This window comes from Podarcis raffonei, chromosome 14 (assembly GCF_027172205.1).
Source record: "Podarcis raffonei isolate rPodRaf1 chromosome 14, rPodRaf1.pri, whole genome shotgun sequence".
Classification (NCBI taxonomy): domain Eukaryota; kingdom Metazoa; phylum Chordata; class Lepidosauria; order Squamata; family Lacertidae; genus Podarcis; species Podarcis raffonei.
The window spans coordinates 14,627,792-14,644,919 of record NC_070615.1 but is presented as its reverse complement, the minus strand read 5'-3'; the positions used below and the strand labels follow the sequence as shown (position 1 = coordinate 14,644,919).

General features: G+C 43.9%; 1 protein-coding gene across 1 annotated transcript in view; it reads left to right on the top strand.

Moving 5' to 3' along the window:
• The window catches only part of SLC27A2 (solute carrier family 27 member 2), a 69,174-nt gene extending 63,884 nt beyond the window's left edge, over window positions 1-5,290 (top strand). Inside the window, exon 11 of the transcript XR_008327526.1 lies at window positions 5,128-5,290. The gene's annotated coding sequence lies outside the window, so the exon portion shown is untranslated. The remainder of the gene's footprint in view (window positions 1-5,127) is intronic.
• The last annotated feature ends 11,838 nt before the right edge of the window (window positions 5,291-17,128 follow it).

Sequence of the window (17,128 nt, the reverse complement as noted above, 5' to 3'; positions counted from 1 at the left end):
TTATTATTATTATACCCCACCTATCTGACTGACTTGCCGCAGACACTCTGGGCAGCTTACAACATATGTAAAAACATAATAAAATGTTAAATGTTTAGAACTTCCCTATACATTTTCTGAAAACATGAGCTGAATCACTGGGTATCCCTTCCCCTTTTCATTTTTATTTTTTATTTTAGCTTCCTATGTATTATATAATTATGCTGCTCCTCTTCTAAGGAACACAGACCAGACCGGTAGCTTCTACTGGATACTTCTGCTGAAATTTAACAAAACAAAGTGAAAAGGGCTATCACACCCTTTATATTTCCACAAAAACACTGGAAAGTGTTATAGAGTTACAGTCATTGGTCTCTGCTCCCTGGTCTCTAGACTGAGATTGATGAGACTGAATTAACTTCAGGGTGGCTACTTATATAACACACACACACACACACACACACACGGGAACCCAGCCAGATGGGCTAGGTATAAATAATTTTAAACAATTATTAGTACAGTGGTACCTCGGGTTAAGTACTTAATTCGTTCCGGAGGTCCGTTCTTAACCTGAAACTGTTCTTAACCTGAAGCACCACTTTAGCTAATGGGGCCTCCTGCTGCCGCCGCGCCGCTGGAGCACAATTTCTGTTCTCATCCTGAAGCAACGTTCTTAATCTGAAGCACTATTTCTGGGTTAGTGGAGTCTGTAACCTGAAGCGCCTGTAACCTGAAGTGTATGTAACCCGAGGTACCACTGTATATTCTAATATATATGTAGAAATATAAATGTATGAATTATTACTATCATTTAAATACAATCCATCTCACAAGAGACCAAATGACCTGTGTACCTGCTCAGTCTGCTGTCAAAGAGTTGCTTCCCTTAGGAGTATAAACAAACAAACAACAACAAGAAGAAGAAATAATAATAATAATAATAATAATAATAGACATTTTACAGTGTAAGGTAAAGGGACCCCTGACCATTAGGTCCAGTCATGACTGACTCTGGAGTTGCGGTGCTCATCTCGCTTTATTGGCCAAGGGAGCCGGCGTGACTAAGCCGCTTCTGGTGAACCAGAGCAGCGCATGGAAACGCCATTTACCTTCCCGCCGGAGCGGTACCTGTTTATCTACTTGCACTTGACATGCTTTCGAACTGCTAGGTTGGCAGGAGCAGGGACCGAGCAACGGGAGCTCACCCCGTCGTGGGGATTCGAACCGCCAACCTTCTGATTGGCAAGTCCTAGGCTCTGTGGTTTAACCCACAGCACCACCCGTGTCCCTATTTTACAGTGTACAGGTCATCAAAAGGCTATTTGGGATAAAAAGCATGGCAAAGAGCTAGGATTTTTACATGTGTTGTGTGATGATCACACTAGACCAGTGGTTCCCAACCTTTTTGTGGCCGTGCCCCACTTTAGCATCTCTAAAATCCTGACACACACACACACACACACACCTCAGTGACATTTAATACTTGTTATTTAAAAATTGAAGGAAGCCTAAAAGGCCATTCACTCTGAATAACTCATTCTCAAATTGCCCCCCCTTAAAAATCAAATTGCCCCCCCCCTGTTAAATCTGTAATGATTAAATGGGCACAAGACGTTGGACATAATATTATGTTTGCTGACTGGGAACAGTTGTGGACCACCGGGATTAAATTCACGGCATGCAATGCCTTAAGAGAGAATATTATGAAAATGATATACAGGTGGTACATGACCCCAGTCAAGCTTGCAAAAATCTATCATTTGCCCGATAATAAATGTTGGAAATGTAAAGAGACTGAAGGTACATTCTTTCACCTTTGGTGGACGTGCCCAAAGATTAAGGCTTTCTGGGAAATGATATATAATGAATTGAAAAAGGCATTTAAATATACCTTCTTGAAGAAACCAGAGGCCTTTCTCTTGGGCATGGTCGGCCAAGTGGTGCCAAAGAAGGACAGAACTTTTTTTATGTATGCTACAACAGCAGCAAGGATACTCATCGCAAAGTATTGGAAGACGCAAGATCTACCCACTCTGGAAGAATGGCAGATGAAAATGATCGATTGTATGGGATTGGCAGAAATGACGAGCAGAATCCGTGACCAGGGAGAAGAGTCGGCTGAAGAAGATTGGAAAAAATTTAAGGACTATTTACAGAAACATTGTAAAATTTAAGAAAGTTAGATGGTGTTGGATTGAAATTGAGAGGTTTCTAGCTGCAATAATATATAAGAACATAGATGGGGAAAAGAAAGGGTTTGAAAAATAAGGTAATGTTATAAGCTGTAATGCTTTAAATGAAGGATTTGCTGAACAAATAATCTTAATTGGGATACAAGAAGGAGAAGTATGAGGAGGTCTGAGAAATTTGTTATTTAAAAGTATGGTTTATGAATTTTATGCCTGTGTTTAATGTTTCTGTTTGTTTTGTTTGTTTGTTTGTTTGTTTGTTTGTTTAAAAAATTGGAAAATTTAATAAATATTCCTTTAAAAAAAAATCAAATTGGCCCCCTGTGGGGCGTGTGCCCTACTTTGGGAACCACAGCACTAGACTGAATTATTGGTTGTTAAGTGTGGTTGGTAAGAAGCTTTAGTCATCCAGTTCCTAGTAGTAGACCCTGATGCACAGAACTTTGCCACTTTGGTGGTGATGTCATGAGTGGAGTGTGACAAAAGGAAGATGGCTGTCACGTCTTCGCTGCCACCAGTTCTGGAAAGACTCCAGGAACTTTGGAAGAGGAACCAGCTGCGAACTGTTGCCAGCTTCTCAGTGGGACTCCTGAGGTTTCTTCCCTTCTTGCAGGACTGAAGCCATGACTCAGCAGCTCCCAGCAACAACTGCCACTCCAGCCCCAGCTGAATTGCATCATCTAGCTGGGCTGGTTCATTGACTATGCAAAAGCCTTTGACTGTGTCGACCACAGCAAACTATGGCAAGTTCTTAAAGAAATGGGAGTACCTGATCACCTCATCTGTCTCCTGAGAAATCTCTATGTAGGACAAGTAGCTACAGTTAGAACTGGATATGGAACAACTGGTTGGTTCAAAATTGGGAAAGGAGTACGACAAGGCTGTATATTGTCTCCCTGCTTATTTAACTTATATGCAGAATTCCTCATGCGAAAGGCTGGGCTGGATGAATCCCTAGCCGGAATTAAGATTGCCGGAAGAAATATCAACAACCTCAGATATGCAGATGACACAACCTTGATGGCAGAAAGTGAGGAGGAATTAAAGAACCTTTTAATGAGGGTGAAAGAGGAGAGCGCAAAATATGGTCTGAAGCGCAACATCAAAAAAACTAAGATCATGGCCACTGGGCCCATCATCGCCTAGCAAATAGAATTGATGCTTTTGAATTATGGTGCTGGAGGAGACTCTTGAGAGTCCCATGGACTGCAAGAAGATCAAACCTATCCATTCTGAAGGAAATCAGCCCTGAGTGCTCACTGGAAGGACAGATCCTGAAGCTGAGACTCCAATACGTTGGCCACCTCATGAGAAGAGAAGATTCCTTGGAAAAGACCCTGACGTCGGGAAAGATGGAGGGCACAAGGAGAAGGGGACGACAGAGGACGAGATGGTTGGGCAGTGTTCTCGAAGCTACTAGCATGAGTTTGACCAAACTGCGGGAGGCAGTGGAAGACAGCAGTGCCTGGCATGCTCTGGTCCATGGGGTCACGAAGAGTTGGACACGACTAAACGACTAAACAACAACAAAAAAAGCTGGGCTGGTAGAGTAAAAGCTGGGTGTCTGCTGGAGCGAGGGTGACAGAAAAGGGGATGACTTCAAAGTAGTGTTAGCAATATAGTAATGCTGATAGTTCAAGGAAAAATAAGTAGAAAAGATGCCAAATCCTGGTTGGGGGCAAGTACTCCAGGTGAGCAAACCCCGACCGTGATTTAACATCACGAAACATGCAGCAAAGTGTGAAAATATAGGTTATTAGATTCTAAACATATGTCTTTCCAAGTGGGTTCCAAAAATAGCCCCCTCTTCTCCCAGCATAGGAAAAGACCACACAATCTGTAGGTTAAAAATTGTTTACTTACAAACTCCCCAAAGGTCCAGTTCATGTGCTTTTCTATACATCAATCAGAAAGGTTGCACGTGCAGTAAAATTTGGTTTAGTTCCAAAGTGGTTAAAGTTCCTAAATTACTGTTATGGGAACTCAATAATGGCTTGTGAGAGCCAAGTGGCTAAGCAGAACAACTGGTTTAGCCTCTTCACAGGTTGAGTTCATCTGGTAACCTGGGGAGGGAACAAAGACTTGATTACCTAGTTCCTCCCAAGGTGAGGGGAAGTGAACTTACCTGGCAGGACAGCTCACTCTATGGTCTTAACCCCTTTGTGCATAAATTAGACTTAAGCATGTTGGTTATATGAGATTGGTTACCCCACAAATATGAGCTCAATTGTTTTAGCAGCAGACTACAAAAGCAGATCACCAGCTGACTATTAACAGAAAATGTTCCTCCTGTCTGCATAAGGCTAGCAGCAAAAATATGTTTGCAGCAAACATTTGAAAGTTAAGATTCTGATAGAAGGCACCTGCTGAATCCCTACTGGCAAAGCATTCGCAGGCCCTGTTTTGTGTCCATGTCAAATGAGCCTCCCCAACTCAGGGGACAACCAGCAACACTCCTACAGATAATCTCAGTGGCTGAGCTGACATTGAAAGGTTCAGGCTATCCCTAAGACATTCTGGACTCAAGTTATTCAGGGATTTGTAAATTAATACAAGGATGTGGAACCTGGCTCAGTAGTGGATAAGCAACCTGTGCAGATGCTTTAACAATGGTGTTGCATGTTGGCAGCTATGTGCCCCCATCAGAAGTCTAGCTGTTGCATTCTGCACAAGTTGGAGCACTAGAGCAGGATCAAGAGCAGCCCACAGAAAGTGCATTGCAGTAATCCAGTCTCAGTAACGCTAGTTGCTATAAGACACTTTGTTCTTTTCCCAACAGCTGCTCCCTGAAAGGACTATCATGCTTTCAGTTTACAAAAGACAAAACAACTTGTAAGGTTGCACGCAGACTCAAAACTTTTTATAACAGTAAGCTCTCTGTCTCTCTCTCTGTCTGTCTGTCTGTCTCTGTCTGTCTGTCTCTCTCTCTCTCTGTAAATATATATACAGTGGTACCCAGTGGCGTAGCGTGGGGGGTGCAGGGGGGGCCAGCCGCACCGGGCGCAACATCTGGGGTTAGGGCAAATCCATGGGTTAGGGGGCGCAAATCCACGGGTTAGGGGGCGCAAATTACTTGCCTTGCCCCGGGTGCTGACAACCCACGCTACGCCACTGGTGGTACCTCAGGTTACATACGCTTCAGGTTACAGACTCCGCTAACCCAGAAATAGTACCTCGGGTTAAGAACTTTGCTTCAGGATGAGAACAGAAATCGTGTTCCAGTGGCGCAGCAGCAGCAGGAAGCCCCATTAGCTAAAGTGGTGCTTCAGGTTAAGAACAGTTTCAGGTTAAGAACGGACCTCCAGAATGAATTAAGCACTTAACTGTAAAAATCTAATGTGTTTGGTTGTAACTCTTCTCTTGGTTTCCTATAATATGTAAAATGGGTTAAGAATGTTGTATGTAAAGGGTAAAGGGACCCCTGACCGTTAAGTCCAGTCGCGGACGACTCTGGGGTTGCGGCGCTCATCTCGCTTTACTGACCGAGGGAGCCGGCGTTTGTCTGCAGACAGCTTCCGGGTCATGTGGCCAGCATGACTAAGCTGCTTCTGGCGAACCAGAGCAGTGCATGGAAACACCGTTTACCTTCCCGCCGGAGCGGTACCTATTTATCTACTTGCACTTTGACATGCTTTCGGAATGCTAGGTGGGCAGGAAAGGGACCGAGCAACAGGAGCTCACCCCGTTGCAGGGATTCGAACCACCAACCTTCTGATCGGCAAGCCCTAGGCTCTGTGGTTTAAACCACAGCACCAAATTCTTCCAAATGTCTCTTCTCCTGCTGTGCAAATTGGTGACTGGCGTAGTAGACTAGCTTAATATCAGCTTTGTCATTGTCAGTTACAGGGCAAGATATGATCTTAAATGGTATTTGCATTTAACCAGCAGGAGGTTTTTTTTAATGTCAATAGTATCAGCTGGGAGAAGGAGACTACAAAAGATGTAAAGGTGAAATGTAACCGTTTCTCCCCTTATATTCCATTGCTGTATATCTCAGTTGGTTAGAGCATGGTGCTTATAAAACCAAGGTTGCCGGTTCGATCTCTGCTTTGGGACAGCTGCATATGGGGGGTTGGACTAGATGATCCTCCAGGTCCCTTTCAACTCCATAATTCTGTGAATCCAGAGAAAAATCACTTCTCTAAAGCTCACATTTGTTTTTTTGGAGGAGAGTGGAAGTCCTCAAACTTTCTCACTATATTTTGCTGATGGAGCTTTTTGCCTAGATTTTCTTTGTAAAGCAGATCACTTCTGCCTTCGTACCTTCTTGCACGACTGCAATGAATTATGAAGTAATGGGGGCATTCTCTGGAAAAGTTTGCATCATTAATATGAGTGGCACATGGGCATCACAGCACATTTTTGTTTAAGAGAGATTTCCCACAATGCACACGTATTGGTGGCAGATTGCTTTGTCTTATTATAAGGCTTCATACCCAAACCTCAGGTAGGAAATTATCAAATAGTATTCCAACCTCTTTCCTGCTATATGACAGTGATATGGTCCTTCTGTCCTCCTTGCAAGTGGGTTTAAGGAGTGTGGGTAATAAGGCTTTTTTTGGCTCCCAGTACGTTTCCAAGCACAATTCAAAGTGTTGGTGCTGACCTTGAAAGCCCTAAGCGGCCTCGTCCCAGTATACCTGAAGGAGCATCTCCACCCTCATTGTTCAGCCCAGACACTGGCAGTTCCCTCCCTGCAAGAAGTGAAGCTACAGGGAACCAGGCAGAGGGCCTTCTCAGTGGTGGCTCCCGCCCTGTGGAACGCCCTCCCATCAGATGTCAAGGAAATAAACAACTATCTGACTTTGAGAAGACATCTGAAGGCAACCCGGTTTAGGGAAGTTTTTAATGTTTGATGTTTTATCGTGTTTTTAATAATCTGTTGGGAGCTGCCCAGAGTGGCTGGGGAAACCCAGACAGATGGGTGGGGTATAAATAATAAATTATTATTATTATTATTTCTGCAATAAGCTAGTTTCTGCACACACTCACTTACCTGGAGCTGAAATAAGTGGAAGACAGCAGCTTCTGGAGGGACCTAGCTTAGGAAAGGCTGTTCTAAACCTAATACCCTTGGGGGGGGGCAGTATATCAAGAGTGAGTTAAAAGGGAGATTTCCAGGCAATAAAGCTCTTTGTATCGCAACTCCCCTTATTATTTATACTTTCTGCATACCCTCCAACAGCGAAAAACCAGGACGCACATCTTCAGGGACACACTCCCGTGTGAGTCACATGACCCATGTGAAATTACGGCGCCCAAAAACAGGATGTCCTGATTTAATCAGAGCAGTTGAGAGGTATGCTTCTGTTTTCTTTAGATACTTGAAGAAGCACAGCTGATAGGCCATATCATATAGCTGTGATACTTTGATACAGAGAAGACGGAAGTATTGATAAGGAAGACACCAAGAACCAAAGAGTGAGGATAAAAGTACAAGGAGATACATTGTGATGTGTGTTTTATTTTCCATTTAGCTTTTTTCTTTTCTTTTGGTTTTACTCTGTGCTATTTTTCTAGAAAAAGAGGTGCTGGAACTCACAATGAACGCCTCCCTTGTTCTCTTAGAATGGCAATGGGAACCACTGGAAAAGTGCCGGAACTGAGTTCTGGCAAGTTCCGTCTCAAAAAAAGTCCTGGTTTTACTTATTTGCTTTCATTTATTAACTTACAATGTTTGTTGAGCTTGGAAACAGAAACTTGCCTACAGTAGAAAGGTGAAGTTCTCGCTTGTTGCTCAGCTCATTTTTGCACCTGGCCCCAACCACCAGGATGTGGCCTCCAGGAGGTTACTTAAAAGAGAATGTGGCCCTCGGTTTTCCCATTCCTGACATAGAAGCTAAATAGCATTGGGAACAGGGCAAGTCCGTACGGGAGATGGGAGACATTCAGATAACCCAGGTGTTTCCCAATAATCCCAAATTGTTTAGGGCAGCAATGGGAGTCTGTGTCATTCCACATGTTGTGGGACTACGATTCCCATCATCCCCAAGCACTGGCCATGCTGATTGAGAGACTGATAGAAACTGGTGTCCAGCAACTTCCAGAGGACCAAAGGTTCCCCACCTTTCTCGCCCATATCTGGCCACAGTGATCCATGTGACGGTCACCTCCAGGCTTAATTATTGTAACTCGCTCTATGCGGGGCTGCCCTTGAAGCTGACCCAGAAACTCCAGCGGGTGCAGAATGCCGCAGCGAGGCTCCTCACAGGGTCCTTGCTGCAGGATCACATTCATCCAGTGCTTTTCTAACTGCCTTGGCTCCTGGTGGAGTACAGGGTCAGGTTTAAGGTGCTGGTTTTGACCTTTAAATCCCTATGCGGCCTAGGACCCACGTACCTACGGGACCGCCTCTCCTGGTTTGCCCCACGGAGGACCTTAAGGTCCACAAATGACAACATTTTGGAGGTTCCAAGTCACAAGGTGGTTAGGGCCAGGGCCTTTTCAGTACTGGCCCCGACTTGGTGGAACGCTCTGTCACAAGAGACTAGAGCCCTGTGGGACTTGACATCTTTCGGCAGGGCCTGCAAGACAGAGCTGTTCCGCCTGGCCTTTGGTTTGGACTCAGTTTGACCCTTATGTTTCCTTCCCCTTATGGTTTTGATCTATGGGCTACTCTTAAAATGAGGCTGCATTTTAACCTGCATTTTAAATTGGTTTTTTCCCCCCTATTATGTTTTTACTGTAATTTTTCTGGCCTGAGCCCGGCTCTGGCCGGGGAGGGCGGGGTATAAATAAAAATTATTATTATTATTATTATTATTGCTTCATAAATCAAGAATAGAACCTTAGGTTTGGCCTGGTAGTAAACAACCAGAGCAGTTGTTTTCACAATGGTGGCACAAGTTCACAGTAGCTTATTCTGCTCCACAACCTACCTGCTGCGACCTGCATAAGCCACAGTTTGTGGACCAACCTTGAAGGCAGATCTCCCTCAGTCTGTCCTGGCATGATCCTGGCTGGTTTGGGAGCAACAAACCAGGATCCTGGCTCAGGTGTCATAACAACCTAACCCTTTCTAGAAAGATCTTCTCACTCGCACAAAGAAAGAAGAAGCTATTGTTTGCACCAGCAGATGGCTCATTTATAATGTCAGGAATCCCAGTTTCTCATGATGTGAGAACACAGTCAGATTCTGCAAAAGTTGGAGCTGGTCAGGCAGCCATGACAAATTCTGGTATGTCTCTATTTATTTATTTATTTATTTGTTTGTTGGTTTGTTTTATTTGAGAGTTTAGTAACTTGTATCATCATCATTATATATGGGGTAAATACATATACATCTGCAGAATGCTACTATGCTACTATGCAAATATTGTTTCAGTACAGTGGTACCTCAGGTTACATACGCTTCAGGTTACAGACTCTGCTAACCCAGAAATAGTACCTCGGGTTAAGAACTTTGCTTCAGGATGAGAACAGAAATCGTGCTCTGGCGGCGCGGCAGCAGCAGGAGGCCCCATTAGCTAAAGTGGTGCTTCAGGTTAAGAGCAGTTTCAGGTTAAGAACAGACCTCCGGAACGAATTAAGTACTTAACCTGAGGTACCACTGTAGTCTTCTCTATGGCTAACCAGTGTTCCTAACAGTGCATATGGTTCAATGTTGTTTTGTTTTGTTACAAGCAAACTCAATTTCTCAATCAATCTTACTCTGTCAGCTTTACTACTTGAACCACTTCCCTCATCCTTAAAATCCAGTCCTCCAACATGGGTTGGTTTCTGTTTTCTTCAGTTATAGCTGATGGCCATCTGGGCAGCTGTTATTACTATCTCTCTACCTCCTTCCAAGACAAAATCTTTAACATAACCAAATAATATAACTTAAAGATCTATATATCCAGTTATATCTTGACTTTCTCTTGTTGTAGTCTTTGTACGCTATACTTTTAAGCATGTTTTTTAAAAAAATTATAATAATAAGCCATTTCTCCGCATTTTCACAGGTCCCTGAAGACTCTTGAAATTGTAACAAAGATATGATCTATGCCATACACTGCACATAGTTTCACTAATATTCCCCCATTTGAAGAGTTTGGTAAAATAGGCCCCCGGAAAGTGTGCCATTGAGAAAAACATAAGCTATTTAAAAAACTGTCAGATTGTATATAAACGGCGAGATAACAAAACCGTGGAAAAGAGCGATTCCAATTCCAATTTGGAAGAATAAATAGGAAGCCACCGTTTATTCCAAAATGTTTTCAGATCTCACGTCATAAACCCTGGACGTGACATTTATTTTGTATCTCTAGTCCTGAAACCATTTCACTGTGAGCTGAGAGCTTTTAATTCATTGGAGGAATGAACAAACAGAAGCAGAAAAGGGACAGAGGAAATGAGGGGGCTCAGAATACACCCCTGGCAAATATTACATGATGCAAGCAACAGTTTTGTTATAGTTACCCTGCCTCTGGGTGGAATGGGCCGCAAGCTACGGATTCGAGGCGTGTTTGCTCAAAGGCAGCTCCATGAATGGAAATGGACTTTTGGTTAATTGCTAAGAAACTCTGTGCACTCAAAGCCTTGGGAAGCTAGCATATGCTCTTGAATGGCTTCCGCTCTGCCTGTGAATCGATTGGCTTCCTGTTGTTAGCATAGACCGGTGGTTTTCAAGCAGCGTGCCATGGCACCCCAGGGTGCCTTGAATGATGGTCAAGGGTGCTGCGGGCAACTGGCCTCTGTCCCTCTTTCCTTCCCTCCCTCCTCTGATGCCCTCACGTGTCTCTGCCTCCCAAAGGCTTGCACAGCTGTTTATTGCAGCAGCCCTGACTATAAGCTCTGCAGGCAAATGATGCCACTCTATGGGGTGGGAGCCAGGAACAGCTCAGAGACCAGGGTGGCGGCAGCAGCTGCCCAGAGGACTCCCTAGGCGAGGGAAGAGGAGAGGAGGCTGAGGGAGGATGTTTGAAAAAGAGTGAGGGGCTGCCAGCCCTGCAGGCAGGGAGTAATAATAATAATAATAATAATAATTTATTATTTATACCCCGCCCATCTGGCTGGGTTTCCCCAGCCACTCTGGGCAGCTTCCAACAAAGTATTAAAATACAGTAGTCTGTTAAACTTTAAAAGCTTCCCTAAAGAGGACTGCCTTCAGATGTCTTCTAAAAGTCTGGTAGTTGTTCTTCTCTTTGACATCTGCTGGGAGGGCGTTCCACAGGGCGGGTGCCACTACCGAGAAGGCCCTCTGCCTGGTTCCCTATAACTTGGCTCCTGAGCCCCACGGGGTGCCACAAAAAGAATGTGGTTGGTCTAGGGCAGGGGTTGGCAAGGTTTATCTTGCCTAGGCCGGATCGTGTGTGTGTGTGTGTGATTTTCGGCGTCTGTGAGTGCGCAGACGCGATTTTCAGCGCCACGGAAGCGAGTACCTGCGCCGCGCCAGTTTAGCGCAGCGCGTGAGCAGGCAACTCGGTTCGGGGTTGGCTTGTGGGCCGGTCAAATGACCTCCATGGGCCACTTTTGGCCGATGGCCCTAGGTTGCAGACTCCTGGTCTAGGGAGCCATGAACACAAAAAGGTTGAAAACCTCTGGCATAGACCGTCAGTGATCTAGTCCTTTCAACGCAACCACGCCGGATGCGATTTATGCCTTGTTTCAAAAAGGGTAGTGGCCGACCAGTCACACTGTTGGAGTCACCGTCAAATGCTTGCGATGTTGCAATCAGCCGGGGAAATTTTGTCTATGGTATTCTGCCCATAGGAATACAGTGGTACCTCAGGTTAAGTACTTAATTCGTTCCGGAGATCCGTTCTTAACCTGAAACTGTTCTTAACCTGAAGCACCACTTTAGCTAAAGGGGCCTCCCACTGCCGCCGTGCCGCTGCTGCGCGATTTCTGTTCTCATCCTGAAGCAAAGTTCTTAACCCGAGGTACTATTTCTGGGTTAGCAGAGGCTGTAACCTGAAGCGTGTATGTAACCCGAGGTACCACTGTATCAGAATGGACATTTTCCACTTCTGCCACCGTACCATGGAATGCCCTTCCTGCTGCCACACACATGTATCAGGAGAAATGGCCAGTGCTTCCTGGAGGGTGGCGCTGTGGTCTAAACAACTGAGCCTCTTGGGCTTGCTGATCAGAAGGTTGCCGGTTCAAATTCCCACAACGGAGTGAGCTCCCTTTGCTCTGTCCCAGCTCCTCCCAAACTAGCCATTTGAAAGCACTCCAGTGCAAGTAGATAAATAGGTACCGCTGCGGTGGGAAGATAAATGGCTTTTCCGTGCACTCTGGTTTCCGTCACAGTGTCCCGTTGCGCCCGAAGCGGTTTAGTCCTGCTGGCCACATGACCCGGAAAGCTGTTTGTGGACAAACGCCGGCTCCCTTGGCCTGAAAGCAAGATGAGTACAGCAACCCCATAGTCGCCTTTGACTGGAGTCCTTTACCTTTACCTTATCAGCAACCATCCCTTCCTTCTGACATCTTGTAAAGACAGATCTTTATGCCCAGGTTTTCCTCCCTCCATATGACCAGGCCCTGTTTTGTAATTCTGTATTCTCCACAACTTCCTTTTATTAATTTTTATATGATCTTATATGCTTTTAAAAACTGTTTCACTGGCCTCTCTGTTGTATTTTTTTATACAATATTGCATATTGTTTTATATCATGCATTGCTTAAGAGTTTTTAAAAACATTAAGTGGTTTATAAATGCTTTTAAATAAATAAGCTGAAGGACCAAAAAAGTCACAACTGTCATCTGACATCAATGATGGCCCACTGGCGGTTGTAGGCCAATTTTAACATGTATTGCAAATTTTATCTGCTCCCTCCATTTCTGATTTTTTGACATGATCTGGTTTAAAAAAAAATCAACCTCCATTTCATTTCTCAGAAAAAGCCATCAACAGAGATAAAGGTATTCTGCTGTTCATTGTTGCCTCTGTCTTTGGGTCTTGTGTGTAATTCATTGGGCTTTGCTGGGTTGTAATGATTTTACATTTACTTGGATTTTTCATAACCACCATATTAATTAAAGAGGATATGGGTTTAAAATTGTTTGTATATGGGAAACTAATAGGGACTTGCAAAAGAAGAACAATAGTCTGTGTAGGGAAAATTCCCAAACAACATTAGCACTCTTTAGAGAAACATCCTTAAAAATCAAGCAAAAATTTGTATTTTACACCTATTTATGTAGCACAAATGGACAAAAAGTACTTACTTACTCACTTGCCAGATAGGGATGAAGAGGGAAAGGGTATTTCCCTCCACTTGGTAGGATTACATAGAAGTTTAGAAACACTGAGGTTCTGTTTTCATTGAAATTTCAAAGATAGTAGGCAAACAGGGAGGTGGGGACTATGAAAGCTAGCTCTATTGAACTTATTTAGTGGGAATAATTAAGATCTAGTATACAATGGCTGGAGGATGAACATGAACCGTCAGATTCTGGAAGGGCTTAAGGGGAATAAGCCTTCAAAAATGATATATGAAGGTTTGGGAAATTGCACTTTACACTGAAGCTCAAGCAACGTGTCTGGATTGGCAGAGAGAGAGAGAGAGAGAGAGAGAGAGAGAGAGAGAGAGAGAGAGACGTTTTAAGCATGTTGGAGGATGTTCGTAACTTATACAAATAAGTCTATCAATGAAAGACCCATGCTAGTCGCCTTCAAAAGCATATGGCTACATAAGAATTGTGTGAATTATGTACCTCCCAAAGGATTTCCTCTAAGATGAAGCTGTGCACCTTTCTGCTGGTTTTTATTTTATGTGGTTGTGTAGCACCCTGCTTGTGGTTAACGCTTAGCTGGAATGAAATATTCAACGCAGCAATAGAGAAATTAAAATAATAATTTATTTGTCAGACAAATAAATGAGAGACACAGTGGTATATGGTTACCAAAGCTCTGCCCTTCCAGCCCTGATGGCCAGCACTTATATTCCCTCAGCCCAGCCCCCTTGCTCCTCCTTTGGCTGCCTCTGTCCAATCAGCCTGGTTGAAATTCCTATTGGCTGTTTGCTAGAACCAATCATAAAAGATACACCCATTTCCTATTACCTTTTATGGGAGACAAAGAGCTATATTTCCTTCTATCTATAAATGGCAAATAAATAGTCATATATCTTACATTTGCCTCAACAAGGCACCTTAATTACCAGCTCACCTCTTGCCCTCCTTGCCCTATTGCCCTCCAAAACAGATGGCTAATGGTTTTAAATTTTTATTTTAAACAGAGGTCAGAGATCTTGGGTTCACATTCTCACGCATCATCAATGAAAGATCTCCTTCTTTGGAGGTCTTTAAGCAGAGGCCTGACAACCATATGTCAGGAGTGCTCTGATGGTGTTTCCTGCTTGGCAGGGGGCTGGGCTCGATGGCCCCTGTGGTCTCTTCCAACTATATGATTCTATGATTCTATGAAATAAGAATCTAACATAAGAATCTAACATTTCTTACTTTCTAAATCCTTTGCATAATTACATTTAAGCCAGTATATTTCATACATTAACATATATAGCTTTTTAGAAGGAAACTTAGTAAGAACACTTTCCAAAGCAACCCCCCTTTTCCTGGCCAACTGCTTTTTCTAAAAGCAACTCCTTCAATTTACCCTTTAACCTTTGGCTCAAGTCTCTAATGGAAGACACATGGTATTATTATTTGTTAAACAATGAGTGCTTTTGCAGCTTGATTGTATTCTGTAATTTGTATGGTCAGTGTGACCTTTTGCTCCCAGCCTGTAATTTCCTTTTACAACCCTGAGGTACTCGTCTCCTGCAATAAATCAGGGGGCCCTTGTCCAGGAAGATAAACATATGCCAAACCCAGCTGGTCTTCTGCCTGGCATGAGAGATACAAACATTTGCAAATATATTTTTTAAGCTCATTTTAAAATACAGATCTTGATCTGATGCCTCAGTTGGAGGCTTTCAGACCTCAACATATTATTTTATATTGTATATTAGCAAAATAAAAACAGAACACAGGACTTGAAGGCAATAGTTCTACTGCACTGTTGCCAACCAACAACTGGGATTCAGAGGCAACAGGGGGCTTTGAGATTGCTATTTTTAGGTAGGATTCCATTTCATGCCACCACATTCAGGTTAAGCAAATACTACTGATCTTGCACAGCAAGCCTGCTTCCACCCTTTTTCTTTTGTAGTGACAATAAAATGCATTGGAAAGTGTAGGGCAACAGTTGCTTGATGCATCATAAAACCTCCTTGCAAACTAATCAGCACGAATGCTTAAGAAATAGGTCACCTGGAAGCAACCACAGTGTCCTTGTCTGAAATCCTGAAGAGCAGTGTGGATAATATTTAGATGAGACATGGAGAAGTTTTGGCTCTTTAGATGTTGCTGAACTACAACTCCCATCATCCCTGGCCATTGGCCATGCTTGCTGGAGCTGATGGGAGTGGTAGTTCAGCAACACCTGGAGGACCAAAGGTGAGATGGACTTTGTGCAAGACTGTTTCCTATGTTTTGGTAAGTGGCAGTAATCATCAATCCATCCTCCAAGATTTTTGTCTAATTCTCATTTAAAAGCTCTTGCCCATCACAACATCTTGTAGCAGCAGCAGAATCTTTATTTGCATCAACCACTAGCCATAGCAATAAAATAAAATAAAATGTACTGAAGATAGAGGTAAAAATTTAACTATAGAAAATACATTTTGGGGGTTTACATCAATAATCAAATAATAGATATTATTCTAATTGCCCCCCGCTAAAAACCTTGCAGTTTTCACTGTCACCTGATACAACTTGTATCACTAGAATAACTTAATTGCACATTTTGCAGTGTCCGTTGTAACTTCCCTAAGTCAATTCTAAATAACAGAAACTCTGCTTTCACTTGAGGCCAACGGGTCTAACAAAGACTAGCAGGACCCGAGGGGTGTTCAGTCAGTTCCCTTTTTTTTCCAAGAGTCTTTCTCTGCCTTCTGTTGTTCTAATGAAGTATAGTTGCCTTAATCAATGTATACTATTTGATTGATTACAAAGGTGGCAATCAGAGAGCGTTCCCACCACAAGGGAAAATAATTACCCTTGCTTGTCCTACCTTGCCAACAAACAAGACAGTTTCCAAACTGTGTGTCGCGACACACAAAGTGTGTTGGCTGCAGTGTGCAGGTGTGTCGTGTGAACGCTCCCCACACTCCTCCTGGGGCTGGAAAGGGGCTAGTTTAACCTCCAGTTTACTAGTAAAACTGAATTACTGTGTCGTGAAATGGTGCATGTCTAAAAAGTGTGTCACCAACATGAAAAACTTGGGAAGCTCTGTTCTAGAGACATGGGATGGTTGCAACAGAGTATAGTACCATCAGTACACAATTACCGTATTTTTCGCCCTATAGGACACACTTTTCCCCCTCCAAAAATGAAGGGGAAATCTGTGTGCGTCCTATGGGGCGAATGCAGGCTTTCGCTGAAGCTTGGAGAGCGAGAGGGGTCGGTGTGCACCGACTTCTCTCGCTCTCCAGGCTTCAGGAAGCTATCAGCAAGCCTGGGGAGCCCGTGGGAGTTCCCGCAGGGCTCCCTAGGCTGCGGATAGCAGCCTGCTGCCCAGAGCGCGGGCCGCGCTTCAGGCAGCTATCCGCAGCCTAGGGAGCCTGTTGCCCTTGTTTTTCTCCTCTAAAAACTACGGTAGGTGCGTTTTTAAAAGCTCGGGCTTCCCCCGCCCCAGCCCCGTGGCTGGGGGGGAGGAATAAATTTTTTTTCTTTATTTCCCCCCCAAAAAAACTAGGTGTGTCCTATGGGCCAGTGCGTCCTATAGGGTGAAAAATACGGTATAAGCAAAACCTCATTTGTTCCTTGCAGAAATGACATGCACAAAGTGGTCATCTTAGAGCTTGTTCCAGCCACTGTAGCCAGTGACATATGTTATCCTAAATATCTGCCTCCCAACGTTTTCCCAGGCTTTGAAAGCTTACCTGTGTCATGGGTTGACAGCCACCTATATAATTCTAACACCAGACCTCTGATGAGTAGCTGAGGGGGCAATGCTAGCCGAACAAAG